General features: G+C 40.0%; 1 protein-coding gene across 1 annotated transcript in view; it reads right to left on the reverse strand.

Moving 5' to 3' along the window:
- Positions 1-21005, reverse strand: part of LOC120447228 (insulin-like growth factor-binding protein complex acid labile subunit) — a 50531-nt gene that overhangs the window by 20670 nt on the left and 8856 nt on the right. The window contains exons 2-3 of the mRNA XM_039628753.1: positions 15384-15428; positions 8519-8539 (exon numbers count right to left, since the gene is read on the reverse strand). The gene's annotated coding sequence lies outside the window, so the exon portion shown is untranslated. The remainder of the gene's footprint in view (positions 1-8518; positions 8540-15383; positions 15429-21005) is intronic.

Here is a 21005-nt window from a genome sequence, read left to right on the forward strand (position 1 = left end):
TTCCCGCTTTTCCCCACCGCCAACCCCCTTTTCAAGTTTTTCTTAGCACAGCACAGAGTTGTGCTGCGTCTCTCCGATTTCCACTACTATTCTCGTTCGTTGTCATCATCAGTGCGCAATTCAAACGGAATTTCGCAAAATTTACTTTGACGTCTGTGCATCGCGCATACGCCTCGTGGGCCATACTTTTTGCTCGGGCGAAATGCAACGAGGTTGCCGCTCCTTGTCGTTGGTCCCATATTTGATTAGACATTAAAAGCCACTTGTCAGACAATCAAAATAATGTGTCGATTGCGCTTTGATAAACAAATTAATGGGAATGTCCCAGATTTATAAGCTAACGTAAATCATTAATGTATGTATACTTTAGTATATAGCTGTGGACGGCAGAACGCGTAGTGACGAAGCGCAACACGACAGTGTGCGACGGCGAATACTGTATGCACAAAGTAATGAAAAGCTTCTGTGTTTTTGCAATTTATCGAGTGATACACAAATAGAAAAGTTGCTAAAAACTGAAGGAATACAAAATTAAATTTTCTTTGGGATCTTCTGTAGAACCAATAAATAATTTGATGAAGAGTGCTGAATGGGTGTCAGAATGACATCCGTGCCTAATCATGTTAAAGAGGTGTATTGGTTTGATAAAGTCTACGGCAATTCCACAAGGTTGGCAATTTAGTCCTTTAGAGCACAAAAAAAAAATGCATTGGCCCAACTGTTTGTTTTGGCAAATCGTCAAAGCAAAGTAACGCATATTTGATTAGATATAAGAAGCCTCCACTTGCCGGACTAAATAATCTGTCAAGTGTGTATGATTGGATGTGTCCTCCGTCGTTTTAATTGTGTAAGGAAAACCACAAAGTCCTTGAAGCAGACTTCGGCTGTGGTTTTATGAGTCCCACAATCAATTAGCTTTGAGAGCATTAGCGATTCCATTCCGTCAAATATTGGATATCCTTATTGGGCTTCCTTTTGATGTTGTCACATCCTAAACCATTTACGCTCAGAGACATTTTCGCCCACACGCACGGGTGAGCTGTGGCAGAAGCTGATTTTGTCATCTGGTAATTGAAAGTTAATATTTGTGAGTTGATAGAGCAAAAAATTGGCTAAGTGCGGTATCGATAATTTTAATGTCAGCACAAACTCAATTGCCAGGCTGAAAGACACACGACACATGTCCAGACTGTTTCAAATTAATACGCCTAATGCAGTGTTCCTTGGAACTTAAATCAAGTAGCGAGAATTCGTCTATCCGGCCAACGCAACAGTTTCGAAACAGATACTTCTTCCGTTCGCTTTGCCTCACTATCACTGAAAGAAAAACCTACCCAATAGCAATCTACAGAAAAGGTTTGCGGCCCTCAAAGTTAATTTGGAAATTTAGATTCACATTTTTCTATTACTCTATTTTCTAATCTTTTTTATAAGCTAAAAAGTTGTTATTGTAGTATTATACTTTCTGATCATAATTTTGTCCTTTTTCTTTTTTATAGTATTTATGCAATGATACGAATTGGCCAAGGCTATTTTCCCCCTGTGTCGACACACGCATATGTGGGAGTTTGTTTTTTATAGATTAGCCGCTGGCCATGTTGGCCATAAGCAGGAGCCCAATAAAGGCACACAACACCGTTCGTTTCCAGGACTAAAAGCTGCGAGATTCTCAAGCTCAGTCGACGACTCAATGTTTAAATGTTTCGAATTGCCGACAAGGGATTTGGCATCATGGCATTCACGCCCAGATAAGCGCCAGTAGTGGGCCTTATCTTTAAGGATACTCGCATTTTTCCGCCTGGCCCCGTTTTCCGTGAGTGGAGGCCGAGATTTATTACAAGCCATTTCTCTCGCACAGGACCGGGATCCCACAATTAAAGCCCGTTTTTGCTTTTATTTTTCCGCCTCCGCCACTCAAATAGTTAGTGAAATACTTTCGAGTTGTTAGCCGTCGGGTTGGGTATGCAAATTATTTGCCTTTAATGTGTGCTGAGAACTCTGGCAAAGTTGCTCTCAATTTAGTCATTAGGCTTTGGGCCAAAACTTTTGCTTTCTCTGCGGGTGTGGGGGAAAAACCATTTTTATTTTCCATTTCCTCTTTACTCTGCAAGTATTAATGTAAGCAGTCAACTTAAAATATAATTAAGTCGAGCTTGAGCCTCGGATGACAAAGCAAACACATGGCCAAAGGAAAATGCCTCAGAGTGCAAGAAAATTCGCATAGTATGCGAAAGTGGAAAGAAAATAAAAGAGCCCGAGTACAAAGAAACTTGCAGCATGTGAAAGCCGGAAAAACAGCACCGGAAGGTGGGGTCGACTTTTGGATACTGAGTGCAATCACTTTACATCTAAAGCATCTACCGATTGCTTAAATTGTTTTTATACCCGTTACTCGTAGAGTAAAAGGGTATACTAGATTCGTTGAAAAGTAAACAGAAGAAGCGTTTCGACATATAAAGTATATATATCTTGATCAGGATCAATAGCCGAGTCGATTTGGCCATGTCCGTCTGTCCGTCTGTCCGTCTGTCCGTCTGTCCGTCTGTCCGTCCGTATGAACGTCGAGATCTCAGGAACTACAAAAGCTAGAAAGTTGAGATTAGGAATGCAGACTCCAGGGACATAGACGCAGCGCAAGTTTGTCGAATCATGCTGCCACGCCCACTCTAACGCCCACAAACCGCCCAAAACTGCCACGCCCACACTTTTGAAAAATGTTTTAATATTTTTTCATTTTTGTATTGGTCTTGTAAATTTCTATCGATTTGCAAAAAAACTTTTTGCCACGCCCACTCTAACGCCCACAAACCGCCCAAAGCTGCCACGCCCACACTTTTGAAAAATGTTTTGATAGTTTTTCATTTTTGTATTAGTCTTGTAAATTTCTATCTATTTGCAAAAAAACTTTTTGCCACGCCCACTCTAACGCCCACAAACCGCCCAAAGCTGCCACGCCCACACTTTTGAAAAATGTTTTGATATTTTTTCATTTTTGTATTAGTCTTGTAAATTTTTATCTATTTGCCAAAAAACTTTTGGCCACGCCCACTCTAACGCCCACAAACCGCCAAAAACTGTCCTTCGCACTTACACTAGCTGAGTAACGGGTATCAGATAGTCGGGGAACTCGACTATAGCGTTCTCTCTTGTTTTATTCTATAAAAGTGTGCCAATTTCAATTAATTCATTGTTTTTTCCTCATCCTTGGCGCCTCATCCTTAAGCTTATCCGACAAGGAAAGTGCGAGGAATAAACGATGCCAAAGCCAGGCGCTGAATAACTTTGCAGTTTAGTGAAGTTCGCGCCATGAGAGACATAATTATGCGTTTAACACTTTAGTGCTGGCAAAGTGGAACGACCAGGCCTGCGGCAGCCTCGTCCTGGTCTTCGTCCACGTCCACGTCCACGTCCACGTCCTCGTCATCTCATCAACCTCATCCTTGCTGGCTGCCCGAGAACAAAAGGAAGCTGATGCCAACAAGAAAAGGAAATTTGTGCTGGAAGTGCACTTCCAGTAAAAGTGAGATGCGGATAACAGGCGCGACCACAGCGCGATTTAATGAAGCTGCAAGCTACTAGTAGATCCTGGGCTGTGGGATGAGAAATTAGGGCCCGCCCAATGCAAACTGATTGCAGAAAATGGCTCATTTGCCGGGAAATCAAATCGCTTCATTTCTAAGTGGATAAGCACACAAATGATGGCAAATAGCCATGAATGCATACCATCGCCAACAGCCGACGGAAAGGCACTCCGGTGACCTGGTCAAAACGCTGAACGAATGAGCGAAATTGAATGAAAATTATGCTGCCACTCGACTCACTGGGCAGCTGGGCCTTGCCCGTGCCTGCTTCTGGATGAAAAATAATTTTATAAAATAACTTGGCCCTTTTTTGCAGATCACTGAGCTTTCTGAGCTCTCTGCCTCCCGAAAAGCAGGGGAGGAAAATTTCTTTGCTAAACAAAATTGAATTGTATTCTGACTGGCGCCGACCCTCAAGGCCCTATTTTGTTTACGTTCTTTTTATTTTCGGCAGCCAAATAAAATGGACACATTTCAAATAGAGTTTTTAAACAGCTCTTTAAGTTTGCATGGTTTCCTTTCCACGGATGCCAGTAGATTACTTTTAAGTTTACTCTTTCTAATATCATGTTATGTCCTTTGAAGCACATTTAATTGTATTCACGACGTCAAAAGTTGAAAATCAATTTTAAATATTTGTATAAAGTTTAAAGACATCCCAAGAATACAATAAAATGGTAATTCGATATAAACAAACTTTTACACTCACACAAAAATAATGCTATATATTGAGGATACGTTGAAAAAAGAGGAAAGGACTCGAAATGGTTACAAATTTTCATGGGCCAACCAGAATCACCGCAGGCATCGTAAAAATGAACATTTGAAGAGCCGAAAGATGTTGAAATGTGCAAACATAAAACTGCCACCAATTGATTGAGATGTAATCAAAAAGGCGACCCAAACAAAAAGCAAAAGGATGAGAGATTTTCTTCGGTTTTTTTTAAAAGCGACAAATGTGTAAGGGCATAAAAATCATTGCCGAAACGGAAAAGGAACGAAAAATCAAATTACGCATACGCAGTGCAGGCCAAAAGAGAATGCCCATGCTGGGTTATCCAACACATGCCTCATTCCGTTATGGAAATTCGCCGGGAAAGCATATGGGGCAACTTACTAATGCTAACTGGGGTTAAATGTGACTGCCTCTGGGCCACATACATCAACGCAAACATAAATTACTCGCCATATATGCGCATGACTAATTTGCGACTCATGTCTGGCCTTTGATGCTGCCGCCCGCAAAGTTTTAGCATTCATATTTTATTAGCCACAAGTCAGTAAGTTAGTGTTCTAAACAATTTATTAATCAAATGGTCCAGCAAACTATGCTCCGACCAAAAAACCAGGCCAAAGTAACGTCACACGAACTGAATGCGAAGCTGAACCCGAAACCGAACTGAAACCAAAACCAAAAGTCCAGTCATCTCCGACTCGTGTGTATATTTAATTTATGTGCCCTGTGTGTGACAAATTGTGTGCCGGAGGCCAAGTTTCGGATTTTGTTGTTTGCCTTTCGGATCTCGCAGGGATATTGCCGCCAAATAGAGTTGTCATTGTTTGGGACGCAAATATTGCTAAAAATTCCTACGGAATTGGTCACGCTCCATATTAATTGGGGAAATATATCGATACATTTTCTTTCACTTCTATAGAGCTTCACTAAACTTCAACAATTTTCTTTATTGGAATCGAGCTTTTAATTTTCGATTTAAAAATAAACATACCAAATGTAATAAAAATGAAAAATATTTACCTTTGAGCTATAATCGTGATGAAAATTTCTCGAAACGCAATTCAAATCTTTCATAAATCGAAAAATTTTTATTTATAAAGTTTTAGCTGCTGAAAAAGACGGGTAAAGTTAGAGTCTTAGCCGACTTTTCAAGATTTTAATTTGTCTAAAATGACACCTAAAACTACATCACTGGCGTCTGCTGGCACTTTCCCTTGTCCTTTTCCCGACTCCTCCTTCCACAACACTGCTCGTCATCTTGTCTGGATCCCCGCAAAAGTGTTACAAATTTATGACATTCTCCTTTTGCATTCGTCGACCCTTTAAAGCAACTCGCAGCCAATGTCTAAATCCAAAGCCAAACAGCTTCGAAAAAGGTCAACAGAATGCTCGAGGTTAGAGACGCTGGCCAAAAAGCAAAAAAAAAATAAAAGGAAGTAGTAAAAATGTTGTTTTCTTCTCGTTTTACGGTTTTGGGTTGGACATTTACAAAAAATCCTAAAAAACTGTGGAGATGCTGGAAAACTGTAATGGGAGGGAACGAAACCAAGACACTAATGTCGCTCATCTTTTATTAATATTTCTTTGAGATTTTTATGCTGCTGTTTTCTTGCCGCAGGGTGAGCCGAAATTTGCGGTATAGCAGACAGTTGAATGAACTACGAGAAATATAAATCCAGCCAATATTTTCTATAATTAGATCAAACAAACAAATATCATGTTTCTGTAGCTAGCGAACTTTTCAATGAACTTAATACATCCACGAAAATGCCTTTCTTTCGCCTATTTCCAGCGTTTTAGAACGCTGAAAATCAATAGCCTTTATACTGCGCCTTCAAGTGGCATAAAGCATTCGCTAAACCGGAGGAGTTTGAACCCTGTGGCACTTGATTTGTTACATAAGGCGTGTGGCTTACTTTTACTGTCATACTTTCCTTTACGCTGCAAAATTTCATAGCAGGAAAATTTCTTCTCAAGTCAGGTCTGCGATGACTTCCTCCCTGTTCCTTCCTGCTGGCGAAGAAAGTGATTTAGCGGAAATTGTTTTTTAATGTGGCAGACATTCCTGAACTATTTAACCTGGAGTGGCAGAGTCACTCTCGCCGAGCCAAAAAATGTCAACCATTTATCAATGGATAATCAATAGACCTTAAACCATTTGTTCGTTTTGGGTTGGGTCGGTGCCGAAGGTTACATTTTATAGTTTAGTGTGCAGAAATTCAGTGTTGTACCCGAAATAACTGCGTGGCATGCGATAAGGCTCAGGTATATACATATATGTATGTATGTTAGAGTATGTAAGTATATATCCTCTTAGGGGAGAGGAACACCCTTGCCCCACGAGCTCACCCATGTCCGCACATTTGCCTAAACATCCGCTGCAGCATTTTGACATTGCGGATTACAATAAAAGCGGTTTTATTCGTTTCCATGACTGGCAGACGATCCGAGAGTGACTGACAGATAGGTGAAAGTTGAAAGGGGCGGGACGATACGTACATTGCTCGTATATAGTGCCTGACATTCATTAGCAACTGGCATGATGTCGTTACGTGTCGACTTCCCGTTTAACCCCAGTATTGATTTTGTAGCCAAATACTGTTTGTTTTTAGCTGCATTCGCTGGGCTTCCAAATAGTTTTATACCCTACATACTCATTATGCTACAAATTTAAGCTAAGCTTCAAAATGTTCCAAAGAGCCGCCAGCGGCATTTCAATGTAAATTTAATTTGCCCGAGTGGAGATTATTAATTTGTGCACATGGCCCGGGTGCGTATAACTCGGGCAAATAACTTAGTAATCATCATCAGCAGCACTTGCAGGATCATCAGCATTTTGCCAGGGCATTATAATTACATAAGAATGCGCCTTTTGTGGCTGTGTATGTGCCTCTGCTCTTTACAAAGGAATAAAAAAATACTAAAAACAGGACTCGACGGCAGTGAAAACGCGCCGACAGCTTACCTTTTCGTCCTGTTTATGACAGCTCCCAGTCAGCACACACCGAACACTTGCAAGTTTTACGATTTTCAAATGATGTACGTACAAATTCATAGAATTTTATATTGCACAGCGCCCAAAAGCAGGCCACTCCACCTGCGTGTAACTCGATTTTAGTTGTTTTCAGAGAAAACTCTGTTTTTGTGGCAGGCAGTCATATTTCATTATTTGCCGCTCAGTTTTCTGCACACTCGCATTAATCAAACATTGCGAGCGAAATAGCCGGTTGCCTTTCCGATGTGGGCATTAAAAACTGTTGCACAACTCATTTGAGACTCATGAATATGGTTGTGCTTTGGCTACATTATGGTAGAAAAATATTAGATCCGTATTTCCTTCTTGCCAGGTCGTGAACCAGCATGACAAGCTCATTATAATCGAATGCCGATGCCCCGAAAAACTTTTTAATTTAGTTAGGAAAGAAAATAATATACAAAGTAAAAGCCATCATCATCATCATCGGCAGAAGTCTTTTCCAGCTGGCTGCCAATGTATTCGTGTAGGAAAAACTTTTTCCTGCCTACTTTTCCGCACATTTATTCGCCCACTAAATGCAAATTTGTATAATTTGATTTTGTTACATTTCGCAGGAGCCACGAGAAAGCGCTACCTTTTTGATACATTTTTATTTCTTCGAATGAAATTCCTTTATAGCCGCAAAATTAATCAAGTAAAAACACAGAGAGCAAAAAATGGATTTTTAGAAAATGTTTTCTTAAATGGCATATTTCCATTTCACAACGAAACTCATGCGGAGCGGAGCAGACGGTATTTATGGAATTTTATGTGCCGTTTTATGGGGCCATCAAAAAGTGCGTTCAATTTCTAAAATTGAAGAATAATTGCGACGAAAGTGGATCAGAGAAGCAAAGGCGGGCGAAAAATCTTTGCTGATTATTGACACTAATTGGTCTTTGGCTTGAAGAGCCAGATGCTCAATTTAGCTTCTAATTAGACGGGATGAAATATGCGTAAATTAGATCATAAATTGAAGGCTCTTTTACGTAATAATGCCATTAAATTGAAGTCACGAGAAAATTAAATAAAAAGAAACACAAAGCGATTAAGAGCCATAGCAGGATTAGAGTCTTAATATATTTATGTGGTAAGTGGTAATCAGCTGAAAGCTAGTTTACCTATTGATATTATACTAATTTCTCTTGTCACAACATTTATATTAATTCGTATCCAATTACTCACCTTTGCTATAGTAACGATGTCCTGCAAAGAAAAAGAACAACCTTCATTAATAAACTTGTTTTCAAGTCTCGTAAGCCCTGTTTCAATTAGCAAGAGAGATGTGCGTAGAAATTATTTTCTTATTTCGAAGTGAGCCCTCTTGACCAATGTTCAAGTGCTGTTTGAGGGATCTTAGCACATACATATGTACATGTATAACATACACCATATATATTCTAAGGCCAATGAGAGCAGTTTTACCTTGACAACGCCTTAAATTCAATGGCAAATGTCAATCTTTTCAGCCGTATAACCTTTACTAAATATACTGGAGCTTAAACTGCCTACGGGCAGTATCATTGAGTGAGTGGGATATGTAACATGTATGTGTAAAAGAAACATTAATTCCAATGGCATACGAGCTACGGAAGAATTTGTTTGCAAAGGCTTTTGGGATTATATCCAAACTCGGCATACTTGTGACATAGAAATTGAATTTTCCGATTTAAAATGGGAAAATGAAAATTCTTCTTTCCACCTTTTCTGAAAACTACTCAAATTTTTGTTTTTTAATATAATGTAAATTGAACCAACTTGGTTTTAGTAGGATGTTTGATTGGATGTCCTGTAGAATGTCCTCTCTTGTTTTCATATAAATTCGCATACATATTTGCTTATAAATTCTTTATTATAAAGCCATTAAATAAGCACAAGGGTTTCTTTCATTTTAAAAACCCTGACATGTGTTTCAAAGCGCCGCTATTTTTCATGGAAAATTGCAGAATTAGCCGAGCGACTAACTGGCTGCCCAGTTTGTTTATCCCATTGTGGGCGTGGCTTCATTTGGCGTAGCCGCCAAGGGGCGTGCCGGTATAAATGGCCTGCACTAAAACTAGAACCAAACTAAAACGCAGGGTTTAAATGGCATCACAACGACATTGACGCATCAAGCAAGAGCCCTTGGCCATAGTATCCATATGAAGGATTTAAGAGCGAGCTAGATGAAGGCTAGATGTGGGCGTGGCTGGCTATAAAGATTTATGCTGACACTTTACGCTAAGGTCACCACTTTTGGTTAAGGGCCGTCCGAGGAACTGCAATTGGGCTTTAATGCAACTGCAAATGCAGCAGGCATTCCATTAAAATTATAACAGTCATCAAAATGCCGCCGCTGCACAAACTATCGTTAAGCAGAAGGAGAGATGCGAGTTTAATTTCTATTGGACGCTGCACTGCGCTCGCAAAATTCAATTAGGAAGCCAGTATTCTGGGCTAAGGACTCTGGGCCAAGAGCTCGAGAAGAGAATCAAGCCAAGCTGCCGAGAGTTAATCAGTTTTGCTAACTTCATTTGAGCAACTAACGGCAGGCAACTTTTGTGCAAGGTGGGTGGCATCCTGCTGCTGAAGTTGGTCTTAAAGCTCACTCTCTGCCAGCCAATTACACGTACTGCAATCATTTACAAAACTTTCCCACCACTACACCGTACTGAATCGTGAGTTTGCAGACCAGTGCTGGAAAATAGATTTAACTAACTAGAGCTAAAATATTAATTTCATGTAGATGGAGCGGAGTTCAGTTAATTTGAAATTAATTTATTTATATTCTGGCAGAATAGCCAATGAATTAAAATAATAGCCTAAGACTTGAAACACATGCTAACTTGCAATAATTCCAAATAAAATGTAAAATGGATCGTTCAAATGTTTTGGTTCAAACGCAAAAATATAGGACAAGATCTACGTAGTCATAAGATCCAGGATACTCTAAGAAACAGTCAAAGTGATAACACTGTACCATTTCCTCGACTGGTAGGCTTAAAGTTGGCTAGACAAATGTTGCACTTGCATTTCCTGCCCGTTAGAGAGGAGATTTATGGCCGGGACAAAAGAGGAATTAAAAGCCCAACTCTGAAGCACACATTAACCCACATTTCGCTGGGGATTTATGGCTAGCCAAATAGGTCTGAAAATAATGCTGAGTGAAACGTATGCTCGATTAGCTTTCAGAGATATGCATGCATAACTAATTTAGTTTATTATCCGATTACCAAGCGCGTATATGTCAGAAAACAAATATTTATCTCCTGCACATTTAATGTGTTTCTGCCTTTGTCAATTGTATTCAATTTCGAGTTCCGAGTCGACATTGTATCAGGTGTTTGAAACATTTATGAGCCCCGTTTTTGGGTCACTTACTGGCAATCAATCAGAGACGGGTATTTGACCACCAATCAATTCGCCCATAAATCAGGGCTCTGTGTAAAGTCTAAACAATTACAAAACAATTAAGTTGTCACACCACACCGAACTGCGAAGAGCAAGCCGAGTTAAGGTTAGAGACGAGGGGAAAGCTGTGCTCGAAGGAAACGCGCTATCTTTTCGGCTCCTTCCCATTCGGCGCTTTTCCTTTTTCTTCTGGACATCCGACTGCTGCTCAGTCGACACGTTTCCGGACCAGTGTCCGTACACTTTCACAAATTATTTGCCATTCATTTTGAAGAAATTAACTCTTCTTTCATGTGCTTAGCATTTTACATTTTAACGCAATCTCTATGTTGGAGCTTTATAAATAAATTAGTTACGAACGAAACGTTAAAACTTTAAAATATATATATATAAACTACTATCAATTTCAGCAATAAAAAACATTTTTTTTTGTGCTTTTATCGAAAGTAAACTTTTCCCTCAGTGAAACCATTGGGACAGTAGGAGGAAATGGAAAAAGTGCACAACTCAAACACAATATAAACTTCATTGGGCGCCAAGGCCAAATCGAACTGGCCAGCTCAACGTCTGTTTTTATTATTTATTTGCAGCAAATTAAGCCCGGCCCCTCGAATAAAAAAGGGCGAGCAAACAAACAGCGAAAGGAAGAGCCGAACTAGCAGGGCAAGTCAAGTCAAGTGTCAGCATAAATGAAATTTCCCACCACAAACTTCCGGGAAAACGAGGAGCAGTGTGGTGGTCGGTGGATTCAACCCTCTGTTAACAATGCATGTGCATAACAAAGGGCAAATGTCGGACTGAACTTTTCACGGTTTCACTTTTCCATTTTCCCTTTCCCTGCGGAATTCGGACCTCGGACATCGACACACTTGGCTGGCGCCATTAAGGTGCAAACAAAATGTGCATACGGGAAGTGCTTCCAGCAGGTTTACTTTGCACTCGAACCCTGTTATTTCGCACAATTCAATTGCACAGTCATTTCCGGTTTCGGCGACAACCCCCAGAAAAGCCATTCGGAGCCACTTCGATTGGGGTTACTCCGTGTGAGACGAAGGTGTTCCCACAATTGCTAAATGAACAGGATATTGCATTGATAGCTGCCTTTATGATGTGCAACCTGGATAAGCCCGGTGCATTTCGATAGCGGTATGTATATTGTAACAGCATTTCAAAATGGTTAATGGTACACGTATTATTGTTCGATTTTGGATGGAATCCAATGACATTTGAAACACGCTATTGGAATGCTAGCATGGGCAAGTGGAACAAAGTGCTCCAAAAAGCCAATTCCTTTGACTGGTAACTTAATTTAGAAGCCTTTATGATCCGAGAAGGAGTTCTTCGAATTGGAAGCGTTTACCAACTGTCCTCCCCTTAATCACTGCATTTGTGCCACATCCTCAGTGCCGCCACCATGTTGTGGTCGCACACAAATGAGCCGCATCATTTCCGCTTCTCCCCTTGGCTTTGAAGGTGGGCGAAATGCTGAAACATTCAGGGACTACTGCAGATAACACAGTATAGTCGGGGTAGGAAAAAACTACAATTTTGCCATGTTCTGGTGAAGCGTTACATTTGTGGGGTTCCGTTCGCTTGAGCTTCAATCACCCGGTTTTTGCCTTTTTCTGCTGCTTTTGTGCAAACTTTTTTAATGAACTTGTTGATGCTGCGGGAGTACGTCGCTGTTCTTGCTGATTTTTTTGTACTTGCTGTATGTTTTTCGCATTTTTTTGCTGCCGCTGCCGGTTGTCTGTCAAATAATTTGCTCAAGTGCGGCGGAATGTTCAGTGCGTTTAAATGGCTTTTGAACTCAAACACTTGGCACTTAATTAGAGCCACCAATTGCACTTCTTAATCTATGTGCAGCAGCAAAACCAAGTCAAGGTTAATTTCCAAGAAATCAATAGATTATTCGGTTACGTAAGATTCCCCACATTCAATTAACTCTCAATTCTTCGGGACTTTCAACAGTGTATTTCACTCTGGTTTTAATATGTGATGGGTTTATATTTTATGTTTACCACTTTAACTTAAAATCGCCACTAATAGAGGAGTTGTGTTTTAAGGGGGTTGTTTTTAAGTTGAGTAAGCTTCAAGTAATTCGCAGCTTGCAATATTTTGCAGCTGTTCCACATCTTTAAGCTTTCAAATGCCTTAGCATTAATTCATCCAATGAGTGGATAGCACACCCCTGTAAAGTCGTGAAATATGCAACACACTTTTGGCTTTACATTTTCGGCAGCCCATGAGCACCCTCTCCCTCGACTACCAACGACGGTATTATGAATAATTAATTAAAATTTAATTAAAACTGTCTAACTCGGCACAGGTCTCCCCTCCGTCGTAAAAACTAATGCGGCCTGCGAGCTGCCAAGTCGGGCTAATAAATCAAGAGCGCGTTAACGAAACTGATATGTCATCTCCGCTACAAAAAAAAACGAAACAAGTACGTTGGAGATGAAAGTCCCCTGATGAGAGGGTAAGCCAAAACTTGGTGGCCAGCCAGGCGTTAAAAGCGCAAGCGACGGGCAAACTGGAAATGTAACAATAATGTCATCAGCTTGCAATATCAACAACGGTAACAGGAGTCAAATAAACAATGGCCACGAGTGGTTAACAATGCCAAACAACGTGGCCAACTACAAAATGGTCCAGTGGTCACCCAGCTTGGCCAAATACCAGATAGAGGCACATCGGGGCGAGTGGCTTCTGCGGCATGTGTGCTGTTTGCATGTTGTTTTAGCAGGGCGGCAATGCAGGCTGCATAATTGTTGACTTGTTCTGACTAATTGTCAGGCGAGGGGGAGTATCAGAGTCAAATAAAATCAAGCTGAATAAACCGGGAGAGTCAATCAATCCGCTGGAGGAAAGATAAATAAATGTTTGTGCAGAATAACTATAGTAGTCCCAAGAAAGGGTTCATATGTTACTATGCTACTACAATTGAACTACTCTATTAGCTTACCAAAGGCAATGCTGTCCATCAAAGATTCTTTCAATTCCAGAAGGGCATCGAGACTATATAAACGGCATTCCACAGCGCTCCCACACATAAATAACTGACCCAACTAATTGTTTCTCAAGCATTCCACGCAGAGACCCAAAATACCCGAGTTAAATGACCGAAAACTGTGCCACATTTTCTACTCATTTTCCCGAGCAACTGGCATATAAAAACGAGGCTAACTCTTAGCACTAATTAAGTCAAAACCTTAGCATTTACCTTGGGGCAGGTGCTTGTGGACCAAAAAGGGATTCATCTTGGGAGCTGTGAGAAGGATGTGTATTAATAGGAAACCCTTGTTGCGAAGGCTTCGGGGCACATAAAAATGTCATATGTCAACTACAGGTTGCCTTGTCAGCACTCATTAAGCTCTTAACCTCGTTCGAGCTAACGCACACAGCCACACTAGTCCTTCTCACACGGACCAGACATACAGCCCCACTCACACACACACGCACACACACACACACGGGGGCACTCAACATCCTGGACAAATGCAAGTGAGCGCTTTATTACCAATGTCGACACGGCTGTACGGAAGAAAGCAAACTGGCAGGACAACAGAGTTTTCAGGACTGTTGTCCCGCTTGAAAACCGGGTTCATTGACCGGGTCGGGCATCAGTACTTATAATGCTGGGAAAGTATGAATACGCAGGACTCACGTAATTGGTTTTTTTCTTTCGCTGCCTTTCAAATTATTAAACTCGCTCTGTGTTGGGTCCTTCGCATTTCCTTGGCCCGAATGTATGAAATCAAATTAATTACGAAGACGACGAGAGCTGATAGAAAAGGACTCAGAAGGATACGCCGCTTCCTTATGCACATGCATGAAATTTTCTTGTAATAATTAATGCCTCTGCTTCCATCTTCTCCCTTTCGCCAGTGCCATTCATTTCAGGGCAATTCCCAGGCGAATCTTATCTGGCCTCTTTATCATTATCAACTTCATCAGTTAGTTAGGTAGAGGGCGAAGACGAGATGGGTAAACACCTCGAATGGGGCACATTAGTAGGGACGATTCCATGCGTCACACATAGGATATTTAATACAATACTGATAGAATCCATAATAACTGCATAAAGCATCTCAATATTTTTGAGGAAAAACCTAAAGCACACTACCTACTTCAATTTTGGGTCTTATATTTTCATTCCCGCTTCTGTGCATATGTCTCCAGAATTCTTTATGGAAACTAATGTTTGCCTGGTTATAATTTGATTTCTCTGCCTTTGTTTGATTAAGAATGTCCAACACACACCACGAACCTACACATTCAGGGAAAATACGTTGGCAGTCGTAGTCTTAGCTTGCAGTCATTTTGGGCTTAGATATTGGATTTCAGTTCGCATTCCCTTCATTCCTTCATTCCTTGACATATCGAATTTATCGCCTTTGAAACATGGTCAGCATATTGTTAAACAAGCTTCTATTGGACCGTCGATATCCTTGCCATCATGCTGTTGGCAATTTTGAGGGACCGATATATTTGTCTGCCTTCATTACAATTATTTTCCCCCAACGAAACATAGTTGCATTGAAGCTTTCATGGACTGTGAAATGAATTTATGATTGAGCGCAACTGTCAAAGCACAGAGATCTGTCACTGAAAGTGAAAACAAGTTGGAGAAAATCAAATATTTGCGAGAGAAACTTACCCTTCTGTGTGGGTTTATTGAACTTTCAACTTGGTCGTCGTCTGTCTGCAATATAGAGTTGAATATATGTTAATTAATATGCATTAATCAAGGCGAATTAAGCGTATTTAATGTTGACAAAATCTTAATCAGGGCCAAGTTATCTCTCTACTTAATTAGGCAAGTAGCAATTCAATTAGTTGTGCTGGCAAAGTTAAAGCCAAAATCACGTGGGAATAGGATCAGCGTGTAACCAGTACACAGGTGTGCTAATAAAGACACACATACATATGTATGTATGTACATATATACTCGGAGAATTCGGGGTGGGGTCATGGTGAGCCGCAAAATCAGAAATGTTAATTAAAATCACTGAGCGTTGAGGCTAGGCGACAGGCATGCTAAGCAGGCCCAAATGTCTGCAGGGAGCAAGAACGGTGTCTCCGGGGAAAAGGGAGCAGGAAAGCCGGAAAACCCCTGACCACAGCGGTGAGGAAAGATAAATGTTGCAGATAGCAATCTGCCTGGGTTTATTAAATGTGGTGTAAAGATGACAAATTCATTTGGCAAAAGGTAAGGATTAAAATGGGAGGGAGTATCAATGTTCATGAAAAATATTGATCATATTCATTTTTGGCTTTGGACGAAACCGATTTCATTTCAGAAAATACCCATAAGCCTTGTTTTTAGAGATATTTACCAAATATTGCAAGCCATATTTTCCCATTTTCAGCATTAATTTAAAATGATACTGAAAATTTTGCAAGGAAATTTTTGTTTTGATTTTTAATAATTAATTTTAAATAATCAAACCAATTTGTCTGAACACGTTAATTTTATTCAACTCTTTTAGAACCTCAAAGCTGCAATATAACGTGCCCCGTTGCCAAAAATGGCAGACAAAAAGACACAGGGCCACAACAAAACAGAATTGCATTTAAAATTCGTAATGGACGTACCGGAAATACAGAATTCCGATCAGGAAGCACGGGGGTCCGGAAATGAAGTAAAAAAGTGCCGCAAAAAGCACGAAAAGCCAAAGCAAAGCTCACAGCACGCAAAAAAAACATAACGAAGGTTGCAAAATAAACAAAAGAACTGAATATAAGTATTGTATATTGATAAAATGCAGCGCAAAGGACGCGAAAAGAATGGTCGCCCTTTTCTTTGATCATAAACTGGGAATAATAAATTTGAAAGCAATAAAGAGGCAACTGCGGCCACCTCAGGGCCAAAACAATTAATGTAAAAAGCCGGCCCTAATGCACCTGCGAAATTCCTTTAAGTTGCTCTGGGTTAAATTGTTCGATTATTTGAGATCCGGTCTCGGCAACATGACTCCCGACAACAAGTTGCATTTAAGCGTATGCTAACTTTCATTAAAAGCCACTTAACTAGAGCCAGGACAACGGAGACCACACCATGGCACCATAGCACCATCCATACTCTCCACTTGACCAACTAACCACTTGACCCACATGACCCAATGTGGCAGCAACAAAAGCAGGCGATGGCACGTGGATACTGTGAGTCCGCCCTCCAGGATTCCTGTTAGTTGGCTTTGAGGACTTAGAAGTGGGGCTTGTCTGCCGCCCCTGAAAGGGGGCGTGGCCTGCTCCGGCACATCGTTAGTCAAATATATTTTTTTTTTCACCAGGCAGTGCAAACTTTTTGGCAAACAGGAAGCCGGGAAAGAGATATTTTTAATTAAATTAAATAATAGTGCGTACTGGGAGAGCGAATGAGGGGCGACTTGTGGTCTTTAGGACGAAATGCAAAAGTCAAAACTGCTGCATACTTATGTGGTCAAAAGTTTTAGCCAGATTAGAGATTTTATTTAAAATCTTAAAAGCAAAACGCACGAAGGGACTGTGCCACAGAAAGTTCGTGCAAATATCGTAGTACTACAGGGATTACTTCAGCAAATTGAAAGCTTCGCTTTATTAAAAATATTCCTCCATTTCAAATACTTTTCTGACTAATTGTCGTGCAGTTCAAAAGTTTCTGCAGTCAAAGTTCCAACCTCCACGATTAAACATACTTTTTATAGCACATTGACATGTGAAAAGCAGGCATACGCTGTCACATTTCGATTTTCGGTGTCAACGTTCGCTTATTTCGATTTCATTAGCTGCTATTTTCCTTTAATTTTTTTCCGCCAAACAAACAAACAAAGAAACCACAAAAAAGCAGTCAAAGTTGAAAAATGGCAGCGCCGGGAAAAACTGAAAAAGGCCAGAAGCAAAATAAAAGAATGGGGGCACTGCAGACAAAACTTGAAAACTTTGGCGATTCTTTTTTATTTTTGGGCCAACTGTTTTCTTTTAATGCCGAGGCGTGAAAACAAAACTTTTTTTTGCCTTTCACTAGGCACTTTCAATCGGTGTCGCTAATAGTCTGAAATTGAAATGGATTTTCGAGCTGTGCAAATATGTTGTGGACTTAAAAACAAACAAAATCGAAAAAGTTTACCGAAGAAAGTCGTGTGCATTATTAGTTAGAATAAGCAATAGATTTTATCCAAACTGAAATTGGGTCAAATGAATCTAACCAGCTATTAAAAGTAAACTTATTTTAGTCTTTTCAATTAAAACTTATAAACTAGCGTAATTTGTTCCTTAGTTAAAAAGGAATTAGAGCTAACTAAGTAACTAATATCAAATAATTTACCTTTTTAAAATATTTAAATCATTCTGCACTATACATTTTATAAATATGTTTATAGAATTTCAAAATAATTATTTCTACAACAATGAAATGCAAATTGAGTGACAGCAAAATGATAATGTTGTTTAATAAACCATTTTCCTTGTTTGTTTTATTCGACAAATAAATATTTTTACAATCTATACGGTATTTAATTAACTATGCGCTTTCAAGCTTTATAAAAAACTAAAACTGTTGAATTTAGCAAGTGCCAGGAAAATATGCAAATCAAACGCTAATCAGCGACTACCAATGAAATTCAATTTTGATATGTGGTATCTATTACAAATGACTCCCAAACCAATTTGCTTGCTTGTTTGTGTGACCCAAATAGAAGTTTCCCCAAAATTCAGCGCTCAATTTCCGCAAACAAACAATCGAACAATAGCTATCTGTGAATGTGAATATATATATACCACGAAGCTCTACGACCCAGAAATTGTGTGCATTTTGTGCCGTTCTTGTCCAATGCAGTTGAATATCACCAGCGGCTGGCATAATTAAAATTAGTAATTCAAAACGTCCAACAGATACACAGCGAAGGGGAACTTTACACCTAGTTTACCTCTAAAGCCCCGGGAAATCTATCAATCTCACCTGCCTCTGCTCCAAATTCAATTTTCCGCAGCAAAAAGTTGCTAATATCGATCGATGCAGTTTATGGATTACTCCGCAGCCAGACAGCTGAAGCCTTAAACAGAAATTGATTGCGTATTTCAACTGTTGCGAAAATGTTAACACATCTCGGCCACAACTCACTTTCCATAAATTTAATTCAATATTTTTTGTCATTCTATGCAGATTTTTGCCAGCATCTTTGGTTGCCAGAAAAAGCAGTCGAAGGGAAAATATCAACGAGCCAACGAGATCGAGCCAAAAATTCTCTGGGTATTTGGGTCAGAAATTAATTAGAACGTGATAACTAACGGAAATGAATGGCTTCAATGCGATTTGGTCTGCATAAATATTGTACCAAAGTTTGTCTGCCGGTAAACTTTTGTGGTCAACGGTTCGGCTATCGATATTATGTTGAGCTCCAAAGAAAGAAAATCCGAGTCCGACGTAACATCAAAACTCTGTATATGGCCATCTTTGATTTTTTGGTCTCCGCAGCGCCAAAGATTTTCAGCATTAATTGAATTCGGTTCCTGGCAAATTCTGTTTTCCTTTCGTACGGGTTCCTTGGAAATTTAGCACTTGTGGTGAGTGCGGTGAGCAAACAACGCGGCCAAAAATGTCTAAAGAATTAAATTTTTGAAGTGTTGCCAAGGACTCAAGGACAGCGATGCCGCAAAGTGATTTAGTGCTTGCAGATATTTGGCACAGAAATAATGAAAAAATTAAAATTCTATTTCATAAAAAACTTAAAATAAGAAAGTAAGAGGAACCTTATATGTGATTTGGTAGCTAAGGACCGAAGGCCTTAATTTGTGAGTAGCTTAAGAAGAATTTATTGAAATTTATAAAAAAATTAAACTTTTCATTAGGAAACATTTATTTTTGCTATTTTTTCAGCAAAAGTATTAAGCCCTCTCAGCCGAAATTGGTTGACTAGTCTAGCCTACTGCAGTGCCTAATTCGCATTAGCTTTAGTATAGCGCAGTTTCATTTTCCTGGTCGAAGTGTTCCTGCTTCGCTGCTGTGCACTCGTGCACTTTGTCGGCTGCCTCATAAATCTTGAGTGAAAATTTTCGTTTGGACCATAAAAAATTAACAATGCGTAAAGGGGCAGGCCGAAGTTACGAGGCGTACTACTGTGAGGTTTAAGCTAAGCCACGATTCCAGGGAAGGCTAGCCAAGTATGTCCCGGCTGCACTTAAGAGCCACATGCACACACACATTGCACCCGCACACTTCGGTATGCCAGTGTGTGTATGGACAGCCATAAAGGTTTGTGCCCAGTTGGGCAGACTCCTTGGATGACAGCCCCTCATATACGCCTCATCGCCCTCAGAAGGGCACAGAAAAAAGTCTTCTACTGGGGAGGAGGAGCTGATTTCTGAAATCCAACTCATTAAAATGGATATCTTCTCAGCCTAAACGTCAAGCAAATCATTTATCTAAAAAATTACATTTAAGTAACACACATCGGTAGGCAGCGACTAACATACTTGGATATAAGACATATTAATTTACATTTAATTTAATTTACTTTTAGTAAACATTTTTTCTTCCGGTGTCCTATCGGTATTGGGCCCGATATTTGCGGTCAGTTCTTCGACTCTGCATTAAGGAAGCTGGAACATGAGATTTTCCTCCACTCGTGTTTAATTTTGTATGAACTGGCATTGGAGTGAATTGGATCCTGGGATTCCGCCTTTGAGTGTCTATCTGGATGTCAGTCAGTCCATTGCTCGTAAGTGCATTGGGGAGCCTCACTTGTGCACTCCACAAGAAGGCCTTAATTGTGAATATGTGTTAATGTATTCCCTTTAGCACGTTAACATTTTATTTTGCCATTTTAAATACTCCCAATCTGGCTTTAATGCCAGTACAAGAGGAAGAATGGGAAAGGACCCTTGTCCAACGTGACACTGAACACGTTTTAACGCTGAGCAGCTTCTGGCCCCAGTCTTCATAGCTTATGCCCATAGATAAGGACGGCAGGACCTCCTTCAGTGCTCCCTTCTTTCGTCCTTGCGGTTGCTCTGCACGTTTTTGTTCTTCCTTTTTTTCCTGCGGTTTGTCGGAGGAATTTTTTGCTGGCGGGATGGCAGTATCCCCTCTTAATGCTGCTGGCCATTTAAGCAAATTATGAAATTTTCATAATTCTGTATTGTAATTGCTTAAAGCTTAGGCGGAATTAAAAGCGGAAAGTTTTCGAAAAAAAATTGTTAATGGCAAATTAATAATTTATCTGAATACCAAGCGGTGTCCTTGACTTCGTATTTACTTTATTTTTGAGCTTTTGCTCTTAAATCTCTTAGTAGACTCTTA

The sequence above is a fragment of the Drosophila santomea genome, chromosome 2R (assembly GCF_016746245.2).
Source record: "Drosophila santomea strain STO CAGO 1482 chromosome 2R, Prin_Dsan_1.1, whole genome shotgun sequence".
NCBI classification, from domain to species: Eukaryota; Metazoa; Arthropoda; class Insecta; order Diptera; family Drosophilidae; genus Drosophila; species Drosophila santomea.